Below are 14665 nucleotides of genomic sequence, written 5' to 3' on the forward strand. Positions count from 1 at the left end.
CAGTAGAGCAGAGCTCCTCAGCTGCCTTTACTGACAGCCGTAGCCACAGCTGCGATGCCCACCTCGCCGAGCACACGGAGCAGCCGCTGCCGTCTGGAGCCCGCTGTGAGCCACCTCCTGTCCCATGTAACAAGCTGCTTGTTGTTGCCATTTGGACGAGGGGATGCGAAGTTGCAGGGGAAGCTTGCTACACTCATTTGCAAGCCAATACCCAGCCCATAATTGTAGCCCACACGTCCATTTATAGCAGCCCTGATGCTGAAAAATTTGGGTGTGCTGGAGGGCGGCACACTGAATTTCTCTCATTCCCCTCTCGCTAAAAGCTTTCAGCTGTGCAACCCGTGCTTACCATGCCCCAGCAGCCGGCTTTGCTGCGGAGAAAAAAGGCAAAGCAGCAGATGCTTAAAGAAACCCTTAGGGGATGAGTATAGACAGAGGGAAATTCGCTTTCTCAGGTTGCCAAGTCATTTGTCAACAAGGGTTCTGGCCAGGCACACTAAAATATATAGTGGGGCACTGCAGCAGGCATTTAATTACCACTTCTTAAAAATAACCCTGGAAATGCCAGCAAGCAGAACCTTCAGCTACGACCCTTGATTGAATGCAACTGGTTTGAAAGTAAAATGCTGCTGGTTGCTTGTCTGGTTGTTGTTTGCCCTGCAAATCCACCTCGGAGTTTTCTCTATCCTCTTTTGGCTCTGCAGAGCTGCTGGAAATAAATCGAAGCAAAACCCTTCCCCTTATCATGGGCGCCAGCAAACCTGGCTTTGAAAGCAGCCAGGGAGTGGACAGGCTGAATAAGAAGGTATTATTTACACAGGCTTTTTAGAGTCACCTGGCATTTTTAACTCTGCCCTGCAAGGTATGCCAGGTCCTGGTGCAGGGAGGAAAACCTCGTGCCAGCACAGGCTCAGCTCCCCGGTTCGATGGGTGCAGAGCGTGAGCCATGCTGGAAAATCAAACCCACAGCATGTAGTAAGGAAACCTGAAAAAATCAGGCTGTTCAACAAAATAGACATGAAATCTCAGCTCTTCACACAGCCATCAAACCTGCCAGAAGTGCAAGACAACCACAATCTCCTCTTTGACTTGCCTGCAGAAATTAGCCTTCAAAGATGACCCTCCGCTGGAGCAGATGGACCAGATGCAAACTTCTTCAAAAAAATACACGCGGGACCATCTGGCCTTCCCTAATGCATTAAAGGCTTAAAGCAGAGCGGCTCTTTAGCTCAGGTACTGATTTGTCACTAACAATTTTGTCACATCCTAAGCTGCCAACTGCTTTCCACGGTTTAACTCCACACGACCACAGCCGTCGAGAAATATTTGACTTCCAGTGCAAAACCCTCCTGCCACCCGCCGGACCGGTGTTTTCCTTCCCAGTTAAAACTAGCAGTGATGCTCACCAGACAGGTCGAGGCTTGGAGTAACTTTTTCTTCGCAAGCATAACAAGTCCACAGCTTGCTGGGAGCTGACTTATAACGTGGCCAGGACAAACAGATCAAGTTCCAGCTGATTTCTCGAGGCTTTGAGTTTGCCCCTGGCAGCCTGGCTGGATGTCTACCTTGTGAGACTCCTGAAAAATCCTTTTTGGACCAGCAATTTTCTGTCTCCATCCCTGGGTGCAGCATGGGCATTGCCCTGGCCAGGAGGTGGCTGCTGCTGGGGCAACATCATGGTGACGCTCAAGGCTCAACCATGGGACAGCACAACACCAAAAAGCACAATACTGCAAGTTTTCAGCAGCGGCTGTGATTGCTCACGGACATTTTAGGGCAGGGAGCGGGGAGCGAGGAGGGATGTATCCCGCTAATGCCAGGGGAGCAGGATCCCTGCAGACAGCATTTGGCAGGAGCATCACAGCCAGCCAACGTGCACCACGAGCTATCCCAGCCCCGCTGCTTTCCTGCAGAAGGGATTTTTCTCCTCAAAGGGCAGAAAAATACTCCCTTGACTGGGGAATGCAAATTTAATCTGTGTTTGCACACAAGGAAAGCCAAGAGCAGTTGCTTGGCTGCCCAGAGCAGCCGTTCACCCCAGAGCAGTCCCTCCTCAGGAGGGTGGCGATTCCCTGGGGACCGTTCCCGGTACGGCTGCCCATGCAGTGGCTGTTTTGCCAGGGCTACGGCCACCTCAGGAGCATCCCATGCTGAGCTGAGTGCGCACGAAGCTAAAGCAGGCTCCTCCCGAGGACAGGCAGCTATAATTATAAAGCCCACATCTGTTAACGTTGCATAATCTTAACATCATCCGAGGCTCGCGGAGGGAAAAAAACTCATCTCAACTTAGAAAACTCCTTGCCGGCTGTAGGAAAAGGTTAGGAAGAAAGGCAGGCTGCGAGGGAGGAGAAGTGGGGAGCAAAGTCAGGGCTGCCGGCCCCGCAGCCGGTGGCACGGATGGCTGCCGGTCCCTGCCGGGGCTGGGGCCGGGGCCGGGCTCTGGGCTGTGTTTTGAACGGCTGCTGCGGATGTCGGGATCATGGGTGGAGGCCGGTTAGGAGCCAAGTGAGTTTGTGCGAACAAAAGCTACAGCCCTAAATCTGGACCGTCCAGGGCTCTCTGGGATTTTCAATTTCCTTCCTTGTTCTTGCCCTGAAAGAAGCAGTTTGAGGCAGGGGGGGAACGGGGGGGCTGAAGTAGAGCTTAAAAAAAATTTTTCATACTTGAGACGGGTCAGTTGAGCGTAAACACACTGATAATATTGCTTGGGGAAGGTCCCTCGTGTGCACTAAGCACGGGAAGAATGCGAGAGGTTTTTAACCACATGCGGTCAACCCTTTTTTGCTAATTCTTTCGATATTAATAAAAGGAATTATTCAGGCTGGATGAAGAAAGGTGGCGAGAGAGGGTGGATGGGGAAGAGAAGAGGTGCAGGAGCCCTGCCAGCACCTCCCACCCCGCTGTGGGACTCGGTTTGGATGGGGTACCCTATAGACACATCCCCTGGCAGCACCTTCCTCTGGTCCTTGTGCTCCTCGTCCTCTCCCCACCAGGTCCCAGGCAGAGCAGGACAGCAATTCGCAGGACTTTAAATCATTTTAACCATAATATGAAGGATTTATCCAGCCACCAAAGGTGACTGGAGCTTTAATATGTCAGCTCGAGAAAGGTGATGGGGGCTTAATGCCAGCAGCAGACCCTGCAAGCTCTGAGTGCCAAGGTCTAGGTGGTTAATGCCTACCTGGCCGCTATGGGTGATGGGTGCCCACGGGGCTGGGGACATCAGCATTGTCCTCAGCCCCTCCTATGCCAGGCCATGGCACTTTGCTTGCAGTGCTGCTTAATGAGACAAAAACACACTGCACTTCCACACCGCCTCCCCTTCGGGACCTGAAAAACCACGGAGGATGCTAAAGGCCATTTTTGCTTCCTATCCTTTTTTTCACGATCCCAGAGCCTGATGCTCAGAGATGCCATAAGAAAAAAAAGGATCCAATTATTGCTCTTAAGAGCAGTACCCTAAAGCAGAGAAACAGGTACTCCAAAAGAGCACACAGAAACCTGTGGTCGTTTCCAAAAGCGTGGGATGCATGCATGCGGCCTGCCTGCAACTGGGGATGAAATCTGCACAGTGCAGGGACAGGATATTGTCCTGCTTATCCAGTGGTTTCCAGCCTCTTAATTTTGGTGTCCTAAACATTTCCCTGGGGAGGTGCAGGCTCCCGAATCACTAGCTCAAGCCTATGAAAGCCTGAGCTTCTTACTCATCTTTGTTGGACAGTTTGGGTTCAATCCACAGATCCCTGGGACCGCATGGACCCATACTGCCTGAAAACCACCAGCCCAGGGCTCAGAGCACCACCTTAAACCTCTTTTCATGAGCTTTTGTTTTTAAATAGCTTTTGGCAACTGAATTAAAAAAAAAAAGTCCTGCTTTATTGTCGAGTCTTTGGAAAACACGTTCAAATACAAGTCCACTTGTAACAGGGATAAGCTGTCTCATGACTACCCATACTCCTAAAAAACCCCATAACCATGCTGAGGCTCCGGTAAAATCCCAATCCAGCCAGCCAGACAGCCAGTGAAGAGGAGACCAAGCCTCCAGCCCCAGGGAGGCCCCACAGTGCCCTGGGACCCATGTCTCTGCTGCCTTTCCTGAGCAGAAAGCCTGAATTAGCTGTATTTGCTTGCTCGCTGGCTCGTTTATTTTCTTCCTCAGAAGCGTCCCCTCCAGTGTTGTCTCCTGGTGTTGATGTGGGAAAAGCCCCTGCAGCGCCAGGGAGTGCGAAGGCAGCTCTGCCCCAGCACCAGCTGACAGGGCCCAGGAGCACTTACCAAAGGGATTTCTTTCTCACCATTTTCAGTAAACATCAATAAAAATAAGCCAAAAGAAATCTCCCGAATGGCACAGCTCTTGCACCTCCTTTCCGTCCCCTCTCCCACCGCCCTGCGATGCTGAAATGTCTCCTACCACCCTGCCTGCACCACAGATCCCAAATGCTAAATCCCAGCACCGCCTGATTCGCTTCTAAAACCCCCCAGGCTTTTCTGTAACATCCTGCAGAAATGTTACAGAAAATATCACCTATGCAGCGCTTGTCCTTCCTTTTTCCAGGGTTCTTAAAGTCCCCTGGAAGCTTTGCTCGGCAGGAAGGCAGCGGTACCCTTGCTGGCACTCGCGAGGCCAGAGCAAAAGCCGTGCAGGGACCCAGCCCGGTGTCATTTTAACTTGTGCTCCCATCCGAGGGCAGTGCTGCTGGAGACTGTCAGACGGCTCGGGGAGGAAGTCTCCTGGCAGGGCTCCACCAAAGTGGAGTTGCTAGGTCACTGGAACAATAAAAAGGCAAGAAAAAACATCCTGGCTGCAAAAAAGAAAGGGGAAAAAAAAAAGGAAAAAAGCCATGGCAGTGTGTACAGTGCTGGTTAAGTGGAAAGAAACAGGGCTGGAGAGAGCAGGACGATGCCGCTGCTGGCTTTTGTAAGCCAGGTTTGCAATTGGTAAAAATCTCACATGGGGCAAAATTTCCAGGGAAGCTAGCCCGCTGCTGCTATGGAGAGATTAATTACCCTTTGCATGTTAACCAGAGCATCACAATCCATCGTGTGACTTTCTTGCACCATCACACCCCCCCAGCAGCTGCCCATGTTCATTTAAACTGGTAATATAAGAAAACTGCCTCCAAGCAGGGCTATATTTTGGCAATAAGGGGGTGAGCACCCTCACAAGATGCAGAGTGCTGCGCAGCCCCAGGGCTCAGGCTCCTCTCTAAGCAAAGGTGCTAGCAGCTTAGAAGCTGCAGGATGAAATTTGGCTTTCTGAAAAGTTTCTTTTCAAGGCCAGAAGGGAGCATTAGCTCATTCTGTCTGACCTCATGTATAACCAAAGTCATTCCGTGTAGCTTATTTACTCTCAATATAAGCTCAGTGACTCGTATTTGACTTAAATGGATCTTGCAGGGAAAAAAACCCAAACTATTGGTATTTATGATTATTTGGGATTGTGCTTAAAACGACGAGAACCATGGGCCGAAGCACAGATTTTTCTGCACAAAACCTCAACGTGCATCAAAAAGCGATGCCTGGTGGTGTGAAGCATACGTGCGGCAGGAGCCATCCGCCCCAAGAGCCAAGGACTCTGGCCCTTTGCAGACCCAGGAGGAAACAAGGTGGTATTTTCATGTCAGACTCTGGAAACAAAACCACAGGTCCCTGCTCCAAAGTAGTCTGAGACCAGGAGCTGCTTCCCACAGCCAGAAGGGGACAATAAATACCGGGAAGAGGGAGGAGGGAGTAGAAAAAAGGGTGCTGCCACGCTGAGAGGCCACGCCGGGAGCAGCCGGGGGCTGCCACAGGTCCCTGGGGGCCGAGTGATGCTGCCCACCGCTGCAGGGTGGGCTTTGGTCCAGGTGTCTTGACCAGAGCCTCGCTCCAGCAATGCACTTAAGAAGAGCTCCCCGGGGAACTGTTCTCTGTGCTTAACGCTAAGCACGCACCAAAGAGCTTTGCTGGCCGGCGGCCGCATGAGGCGTGATGACCAACCTGGGAACTGAGTAACTTCTCAAGGACATGGTGGGGACGAGAGGGATGAAGGGCCCTCTTGGATGCAGGAGGATCACAAGGCCACCAAGGGGTGGATGCAGCTTGGTGACACACAGATACAAGGCTCGCTGGATTCTTCCCTCCATGTGGACTAGCAAAACCCAACCCCATCCCAGGGGAAAACTGACAGCAGCCCAAGCCTTACACCCAGGCCTTGCCTCCCAGCTGAAGGTGGGATGCAGGGCATGGTGTGCAGGGCACAGATCTTCTCGTGGCTCCCACTCTTCCAGCAAGGGATGGTGAAAACATCCATCTTGGGAGGAGATGGAGAAAAAGGCAAACAGGCAAAAAAATAAAGCAGCTTAAAAAGAAATTAATCCCCAGAAGAGATAAGGGCCCCCACCTCCCTTCCCCCCATCTGATGCAAAAGGATGATGATCTAAATCGCATTTCCTAGATGACACCGCACTGATCTGCTGCCGGAAGCAGCGGTGGCAGTGCTCAGGATGGCGCCGGACCTCCTTCTTCCAGGGGACGAGCCAGGTCCTTCCCTGCTGGCACCTGCCAGCCGGTCACCACTGCCGCCATGGAGGAGCAGCATGCCCTGGGGTGGCTGGAGCAGGTGTTCCTCCCGCTGTCCCCCACCACTCTCCCACTGCCTCTGCAGTCACACGTTTCCTTTCCGAGAACTGGAGGGGAAGGGATTTACCACTTCCAGTGCCTTTCTGCATGTGTTTCAGGGAGGCTGAAAACAAGACGCCTTCTTTTGGCTGCATGCGAGTCTCTGCTCTGCAGCAGGCAGCCCCACAGCCAAGCCCTGCAGCCAGCAGTGGAAATGGGTGATGGAGAAGGGCAGGATTGGGCTGTCACCCTCCAAGCTGTCACTGAGGACTCACAGGAGTCACAGTCAGGTCACAGCCTACTGTGGTGCATATGGGTGCTGTGTGCTGACCAAGGCAGCGCAGAGGATCAAGAGGCCAGAAATCTGTGCCCAAACCCTATCTGCCCACACACTGACCCATATTACCCAGCACAGAGCCACCTCACACCAACTGCCTTGGCACACTCTTGTCATCAAGTGACCATCAACTTCGGTCTTAACTCAGCATGTGACACGGCTTACCCAGCACCGTACGATCTCCAGGCGTACCAGCAATTTGCAGGACAGGATTACAAGGATCTCTGACCGCACGGTATGGGCTGTTCTCGGAGGCCACAAAATTGCTGGTACTCCCATTCCCCAGATCAGAAGCCTCCTGGTCCTCATTTGGCTTTCTTCATGCATCATATTTGCTCCATGTCCCTCAGAAAAGGCCATCTTCACTATTATTCTGCACTCTCCGATCAAGTTTCCCTCCTAAGAAACATCCTTTCAAAGGGCTTTTATCTGCAGGATTGGCTGCCAGTCTAATACTGCAGCCCCATTTTGTATTTGCTGAAAGAGCTGATAATGTCCTAAAAAGAATTAACATTTAGATATTAGTCTTGTAACTGAATCCGAATCAAACAATGGTGACTGTTCAAATGCCTAAAGCTACTCAGGGGTATTTTCCTTTGAGCTCTTCCAAGCTTGTACCAGGGGTAAGGAGCTTTCTAAAGATGCCTTTGTGAGCACCAGCTACTGAAACCCTTCTCCTTGTCCCTCCAGACACAGATACAATTATGCCCAGCTCCGGCACAAAGATAAAGGCTGAATTACAAGAGCAGTATTATGCTTTACAATCACAGTCCTTGATTCCAATTGACAAGGAAAGCAAATCATGCGCAGTTGGTTTGCTGATGTTTCCACTCCTGGAAATTCATTCTACCACAGGAGAAGAAATTAGTTCAATACACAGGGTTACTTTTTGCATTACCTCCCCAGATTGCTAAATTACCTTAACTTGTCAGTTCATGAGCTCTTACAAGTTATGCAGGGTCAAACCTGGCCACCACTCATATGGGACATCTTTCTTTGCAGAAGGTTTAACCACCAGCTGCTACAGTTTCCCTGATAAGAAAGTGCTTTCTTACCTACAATGGCATGGATGCAGTGGGACAGCCATTCAGAGAAGCTGTGCAACCTTTCTCTGGAGTAAATTTTTAAAAACGTGTTAGATAAACATCTTCTGGGGTGATCCTGCAAGGGGAGACGTCTTGAGATCCCTTGGAAGGTATTTTGACATCCCTTCCAGACCTGCCTTCTGTTTTTATAGAGTGGTCAAAAAACAAAAACAAACCAAAACCCCCTCAAATATCCAAACTCCAACCTCCACCCCTCAACTTAAGTATACTCCTCCCCCCAAGACAGGTCCTGCCTCCCTGGGTGGGCTGCAGTACCCTCCTGCTAGGCAATCACAGAAGGTATCTTTCCAATAATATATTGAAGCCAAATCTTCAACTTAGTGTGATTCATCCCCGCTTCAGCGAAGTTCAACAGAGCATGACGTTTCATGCCGGTCCTCGGGGCTTAAGAGATTTTCCACAAGAGGAAGGGTGTTAACGCCAGTGTCCTAACAAGCGGTGACATGGATAATTGTGCTCTATAGATCCAAATTCCTCTTGTCACTCCAGATGCAGAAGTGCCTTTTAGCATGCTCTTCAAGAAAAAAAGAGCCCTCCTTTGCTACCGGGAACCCAAAGGAACCTGCCCATCAGTCCAAAACTCCTGCACGGGGTTTCTTCCATGGTCTGGAGATCTCTGAGGGAATCTGAGGGTGGTTCTGGTAGCAGAAATGATAACAATGTCTGCCTGGTTATAGAGGCAAGAGGTCAGACTGATTCCTGTAATAGCCTTTAAAACCTCTGCCATCACAGAGTGCTGAAAAATGCTGAGAAAAACGTCCTGAATGTGTGTGTGCAACACGATGTCCTCTGGGAGATGCAGCCTGGGCTGCACCGCTGGGACAACCACTAACCATGCCCAGTTAACCCTTCACCTATCAGACGATTTAAGATGCCTCCTCAGTCCTTTCCCAGCTGATTTCATCCCAGAGCTAAATTAGCTCAGGGTTAAAAAGAAAAGGGTGTTTTCTCCCAAACTTCAGCTGCAAGATCCTCGTTGCCATCTAACCACTGTGCAAAAGGTCCCTCAGACATCTCTGTGTTTGCCTTGGTGAAAGAGCTGCAAAGGTCACGGCGTATCCAGAGGACTTTTTGCAAGTGCTAACTTGGAAGACCAAGAAAGGCTGCTCAGGCAGAAGGGCCAAGGGAAGGACCTGCAGCGTTCGGTCGCATTGCAAGTGACACGGTCACCCTCAAACAGCTTAAACTGGCCAGATCACAGTCGGGATGCTGCAAAAGCAGTTTTAAAAGTCCTCCTAGCTTCATGTCCTTGCAAAGAATGAAAAGGCAGATGGTGCTTGCTTCTCCCAGTGGAGAGTCAATCTGCCAAGGTCAAGGCGCTTGCACAAGGTATTCGGACAGCTGGAGAGAAAACAACGGGGTTTGCACCTAATTTTCCTGCTGCATTGCCTTGCACTTCTTTGCGCACCCTCTTTTTTCCTAGCAAAGCAAGATGATTAAGATGGTTGCACTTCTCCTGCAGACACACAGGCAGAGCCCTGCCAAGCAGGAGTGTCTGAAACGGCCCCTCTGCCTGGACTCAAAAGCCTCGGGAGATCAGCTTCGGGCTAGTGGTGTTTTTAAATACAGCCAACCTGGACCTCTTGTGTGTCTCCTGGATTTGCAGCTCACGTTTTCAAGGGGTTTTTATCTACCACCTCGACAGCCAGAAGCTCTTTTTCTCCCCCTCTAAGCGATTCTCCTGTAACAACAACTCCAGGAGTTGGGGTTTTAAGGAAAGACAGCCAGATCTTAGGAGGCTCTCAACACAGATCCTGACTTTTGGCAGCAGTGCTCCCTCGCCCACAGCCGAGATGCTGACTGCAGCTTGGGAGATGCTTAAGTAACCAACTGCAAAACTATTTATCAAATGACTCCAAGTAAAGGGCACGGTGGATGCAGAAGCAGATATAACACTCCTCAACAGCTCTGCCTGCACAGAAGACAGGCAACGGGAAATACCTTCAACCAAAGCCATGGGAGGAACTGGGGGCAGCAGCACGGGAGCAGCGACAGCTTGTAGGATATTTCCTATAAGCGCCCTGCTTATAGGAAATAGGTTGGGTTTTGCATTTCAGGCACTTTTTAAATGATATTTTTATATCTACTATCATCTCATACATTTTTTACTGGTTTCTGAAGAGATGAAGCTCCTGAGACAGCTTTGTCTGTCCTCCTACATTGAAACAAATTAGCCTGGAAGGCAGAGACCTCCAAGACAGCAAGTTCCTATAGGTGTTATGAAGACCAGCACTTTGCTAGAGAAGACTCTACTGAGTGTCCAACTTGGGGACCTGCTGCACTCAGGCCAAGGAGGGTCCCCGTGGTTCAGTCCATGCCCTGGCCGTGGGACCTGTACACACTCAGCACCCACGGAGCCCAAAATAAACCACGGCACACGCTAACACCACCCACCCTGTGGCGAGCAGAAGGAAGCAAACCACAGGTACTGCTCACAGAGTAACTTTATCACATGTCTCTCCCTTGCATGGGTTTGCCCAAACACTGACAGCTCTAAAAATGAGCCTCTCTTTCCCCTGGTTTTACACAACCAGACTTTTGACCCCAGCACCCCAGCGAGTGGAAGCCTCACATCGTTTTACCTTCCTCGATCCCTCTGCTCACCCTGGCTCTGCCTGCCCATTCTCCAAGCTCTTCAGGACCAGGGGTGACCATCACCCCATCCAGCACCCACCTGAGATAAAAAACAAATTAATAGCAAAGAAGAGACGTGACCCAAGATCCTAAAATCTGTATTATAAACCTCACAGTATTCCGATCCTACAAGAGGTCCTCATTTTAAACAGGAACTGGTTCTTATTCCCTTTTTCGCCTGTTCTGTCCTGAGCACTTCAGCAGACTGGGTCTGACAGCAGCGTTACTAACACAGGCAAGAGCTACGCTAACAGCTTGGAGGAGCTGAAGTTTACAGAGCTTCCTTTACTCGAGGGAACCGCATTTTTCTAAGATTATATTATTACTTGGGCTGGTCGCTCAGTAATGCAACATCATTTCCCTTTTGGGTGGGAAAGTTCTCTCCTTGTCCTCAGATGCGAATGATTTCAGCCTGAAAGGATGAATGCGAACTCTGCATAATCAAAGAGCCATAAATGAACTGTGCCCCTTGCTGAAACAGCAGGATGTTATAGTATAACACCTGGGCATTAAAAAATATATGGTGATGGGTGTACGCACATCAGCTGTATGTATGCAGAAAAGGGTGAGAGGGAAGGGTGGCCAGGTGTGACAAAACCATTTTCTCCTGATAGGCACCCACAGACTTCATTCTTTCACCAAGCCTGTGCTTGTAGCCCTCCTGCATCTGCTCTGGATGAATATCCCAGCAAACGAACCTCTAATATTTATGGAAACAGCAAATTACAATGCAAATGTCACAAAACTGCTCAGAGAAACAGAAATTTGAATTTGTAATCAGGTCTACTGCCACTGAAAACTGGATTCTGCCTTTTACGCTCAGCCGATCAGGAAAGAGAAAAATCGTATGACCTACATCTTCAATTGAATGTAAATAACAGAGCCTGTGGTTGGGGTATTAAGGCCTCGTGACGAGCTTGCTCACGAGCTACAGACTATGGATTTTGTATTGGACATTATCAGGGGAATGAAGAGAGAAGAGAAGGCTCTGGGGAGACCTTATAGCAGCCTTCCAGTACTTAAAGGGGGCCTACAGGAAAGATGGTGAGGGACTCTTTATCAGGGAGTGCAGTGATAGGACGACGGGTAATGGTTTTAAACTGAAAGAGGGTAGATTTAGATTAGCTATTAGGAAGAAATTCTTTACTGTGATGGTGGTGAGGCACTGGAACAGGTTGCCCAGAGAAGCTGTGGATGCCCCCTCCCTGGAAGTGTTCAAGGCCAGGTTGGATGGGGCTTTGAGCGACCTGGTCTAGTGGAAGGTGTCCCCGCCCATGGCAGGGGGGTTGGAACTAGATGATCTTTAAGGTCCCTTCCAACCCAAACCATTCTGTCGTTCTATGATTCTATGAATATTACAAATGACCAACTTTTAATTCGGTTGGAGCACCTTCTGACCCTCTGGCTGGTCAAACTGCTCTGAAAGCTTCTTTGCACCATTGCAACAGCAGAAAGACACCACAACAGGTGCCAGGATCTGGCCATGCCTCTTTCCAGAGGAGTTCCGTGCATCTCCGAGTGGATCAGCCCAGGCGTGAGCGGTGCTGTTAGTCTGCGCAGACACCCTGACCCACCCAGACCCTACTCACCCCCCATACCTGAGAAACTCTTGAAACTATGCAGGGAAGCAAAGCCAGAATCCAGAGGGTTTACGCTGGCTATCTATGATCCATCCAGCTCCGGATCATTTCCCCAGGGTATTTAGGAGGTTGCAGCCCTGCCCTGAGCACCCCACGCATGGCAGGGGCAGCCGGACTGGGCGCAGCACGCCGTGCCCCCCTCCTGCCTCCCCACAGCAGCAGACACAGGCAGAAAGACAGAGTTTTTGTGCTGCAAAAAGGCAGCAGGCTCAGCCATAGCTGAACCCTACCACTCTGTACCTATCCTTATTTTGGAAATGGTATGTAGCTACCGTTGATGGGGAACCCATGGCACCAGCTAATGGGTCCGTCCAGCAGCGACTCCAGAAGAGCTACAAACTTTGGTGGTGCCTTAGTCTCTACACCACAGCACTGAAACACTATTGCTACACTGACAGGTTTTATTGGCTTGATTAACTTGTTAATTGAAATAGTTCCTTATTCTGTGCTTTTTTTTTATTAGCTTGGATGAATGCTTCATAAATAAAACCATCACAACCAGACTGATGCTACTAAGGCCTCAGTCCACTTCTGTACAGCCATAAGAGCAGTGTGCGGTGCCAGCAGCAGCTCCCGCAGCAGCCGTGCATGGCCCCGGAGCCCGGGCTGACCGGTGGCAGCACCCAAGCAGGCAGCCAGCACGCACCTACAGTCAGCCGGGCTTTGGTCCCCACTTTCACCCAAGGGATGGCTCAGTGCCCGGTTTGGTACCTAGCAGGACAGCACAATCCCCTACTCCTATTGCTCAGACACCTCCCAAAATCCCTTTTGCAAGATTGCCTGAAATGCTGCGGGTTTGAAGAAGTGGCTTTACATTTCAGATGCACAGGCACAGTCCCAGCCATGGCAGCATGCATTCGAGTTTTCCACTACAACCACACCAAGACCAACTACCTTTCTAGCCTGGTACCACACCCCCTCCCCAAAATGAGCATAATCCTCTGCCACCTCCGAGAGATGCGATGGTGATGGAGCCATTAGCCTCCGCAGAGTGCTCAGCTGCTGTGACATGCCCCCTGTAGATGAATGGGACAGGGAGGATGGAGGCAGCACACAGAACAGCTTGGGAGCTCAATCATGGAAGGTTTCTGACTGCCAGCCCAAAAATTGGGAGCTGTAAGAGCCGGTGAAGGAAGCAGAAACGCCACACTCCTCTAAACTCATCAGTATCTGCAACTTTTGATAGTGAAAATAATATTCCCTGAGGAAGGCACCCCTGCACCAGCAAGGCTGGCATCAGCCCCTGCAGCAACCGCCCGTCTTCCTCGTCCTCCCAGCCACGAGAGAAAATTAAAGCAAATTAAATTATCCCTCTGAAGTGGTGATGGCTGCTGGAGCAGAGTGCGCTGCGAACGCCTGCTGAATGGGCGCGGGCTGGCTCTGGTGGTTTGCTACTGGGAAATTAAACTTTGCGGAGAGCCCAATAACGGGATTTAGCTACAGCTGTCCCTTTACCCACTGTGCCTGGTCACAGCTTAGCACTCACATTCACTGCGTATGGAGGTGTAAATGAATACGCATCACTACGTGCTCCCTGCCAGTCGGGTTACACAATTATCTCTTGGACCATATTCATTTACCACTTAAATATCACGCAAAGTGCTTTTACAGACTGATGCGGGCCCAGCCAGTCAGTGCATGATCCTTGTTACCTTCAGGGGCCTGGGATGGGGAACAGGCAGGGAAGCTGGTCTCTTATCTCCTCCTTTTCTGAAACACTTTTTTTTCCTTCTCTTTTCTTTTTTGCTTTTAATTATGTACCCCAAAGGAGCAGAGCTAAATCTATACAACTCCAGGGACTTCACGTTCGCAGCACACCAACCAAATCCACTTACAGCTCACAGAGAGGAGCAGCAAAGATGTCCAAGAAAAGAAAACCCTGCAGCCTACGGGTCTTTTGATAGCAATGCAGAGGCACGGGAGGTGATCCTTCCTTGTCCCCATGCCACAGGGGAAGGAAGCATCCTTCCTGCACCACCGGCGGTCACCTTAAATCCTGTCAAAGCTAAACAGCAGCATCTTACACCTCTCTGCATCGGCGTGACTGCACAGGGAGCCAGGTTTCTGTCGCCCGGGAGCCACGAAATCCGTACTGTGAAATTTGAGGCAGGTTTGGAGGCACTACCATACTTTTGTGCAAACAGGCATTCTCATCATCTTCTTCCCTCACCCCTAAATTTGCTTCTTCCGCACACAGAAAGTTTCAAAGATAGAAAGTTAAAAAAAAAAGGTAAATAAATGCAGACTGTTCTGCCCCTCTCTTTCTTAGGGTTGGGAAGTTTCTCCTAGCAGCCAGTCTAAATCTCTGCTGCAAGCTAAGCCGATTCTTTCTCGGGTGATTTCACGCC

Source organism: Gymnogyps californianus, chromosome 7 (genome assembly GCF_018139145.2).
Source record: "Gymnogyps californianus isolate 813 chromosome 7, ASM1813914v2, whole genome shotgun sequence".
Taxonomy (NCBI): domain Eukaryota; kingdom Metazoa; phylum Chordata; class Aves; order Accipitriformes; family Cathartidae; genus Gymnogyps; species Gymnogyps californianus.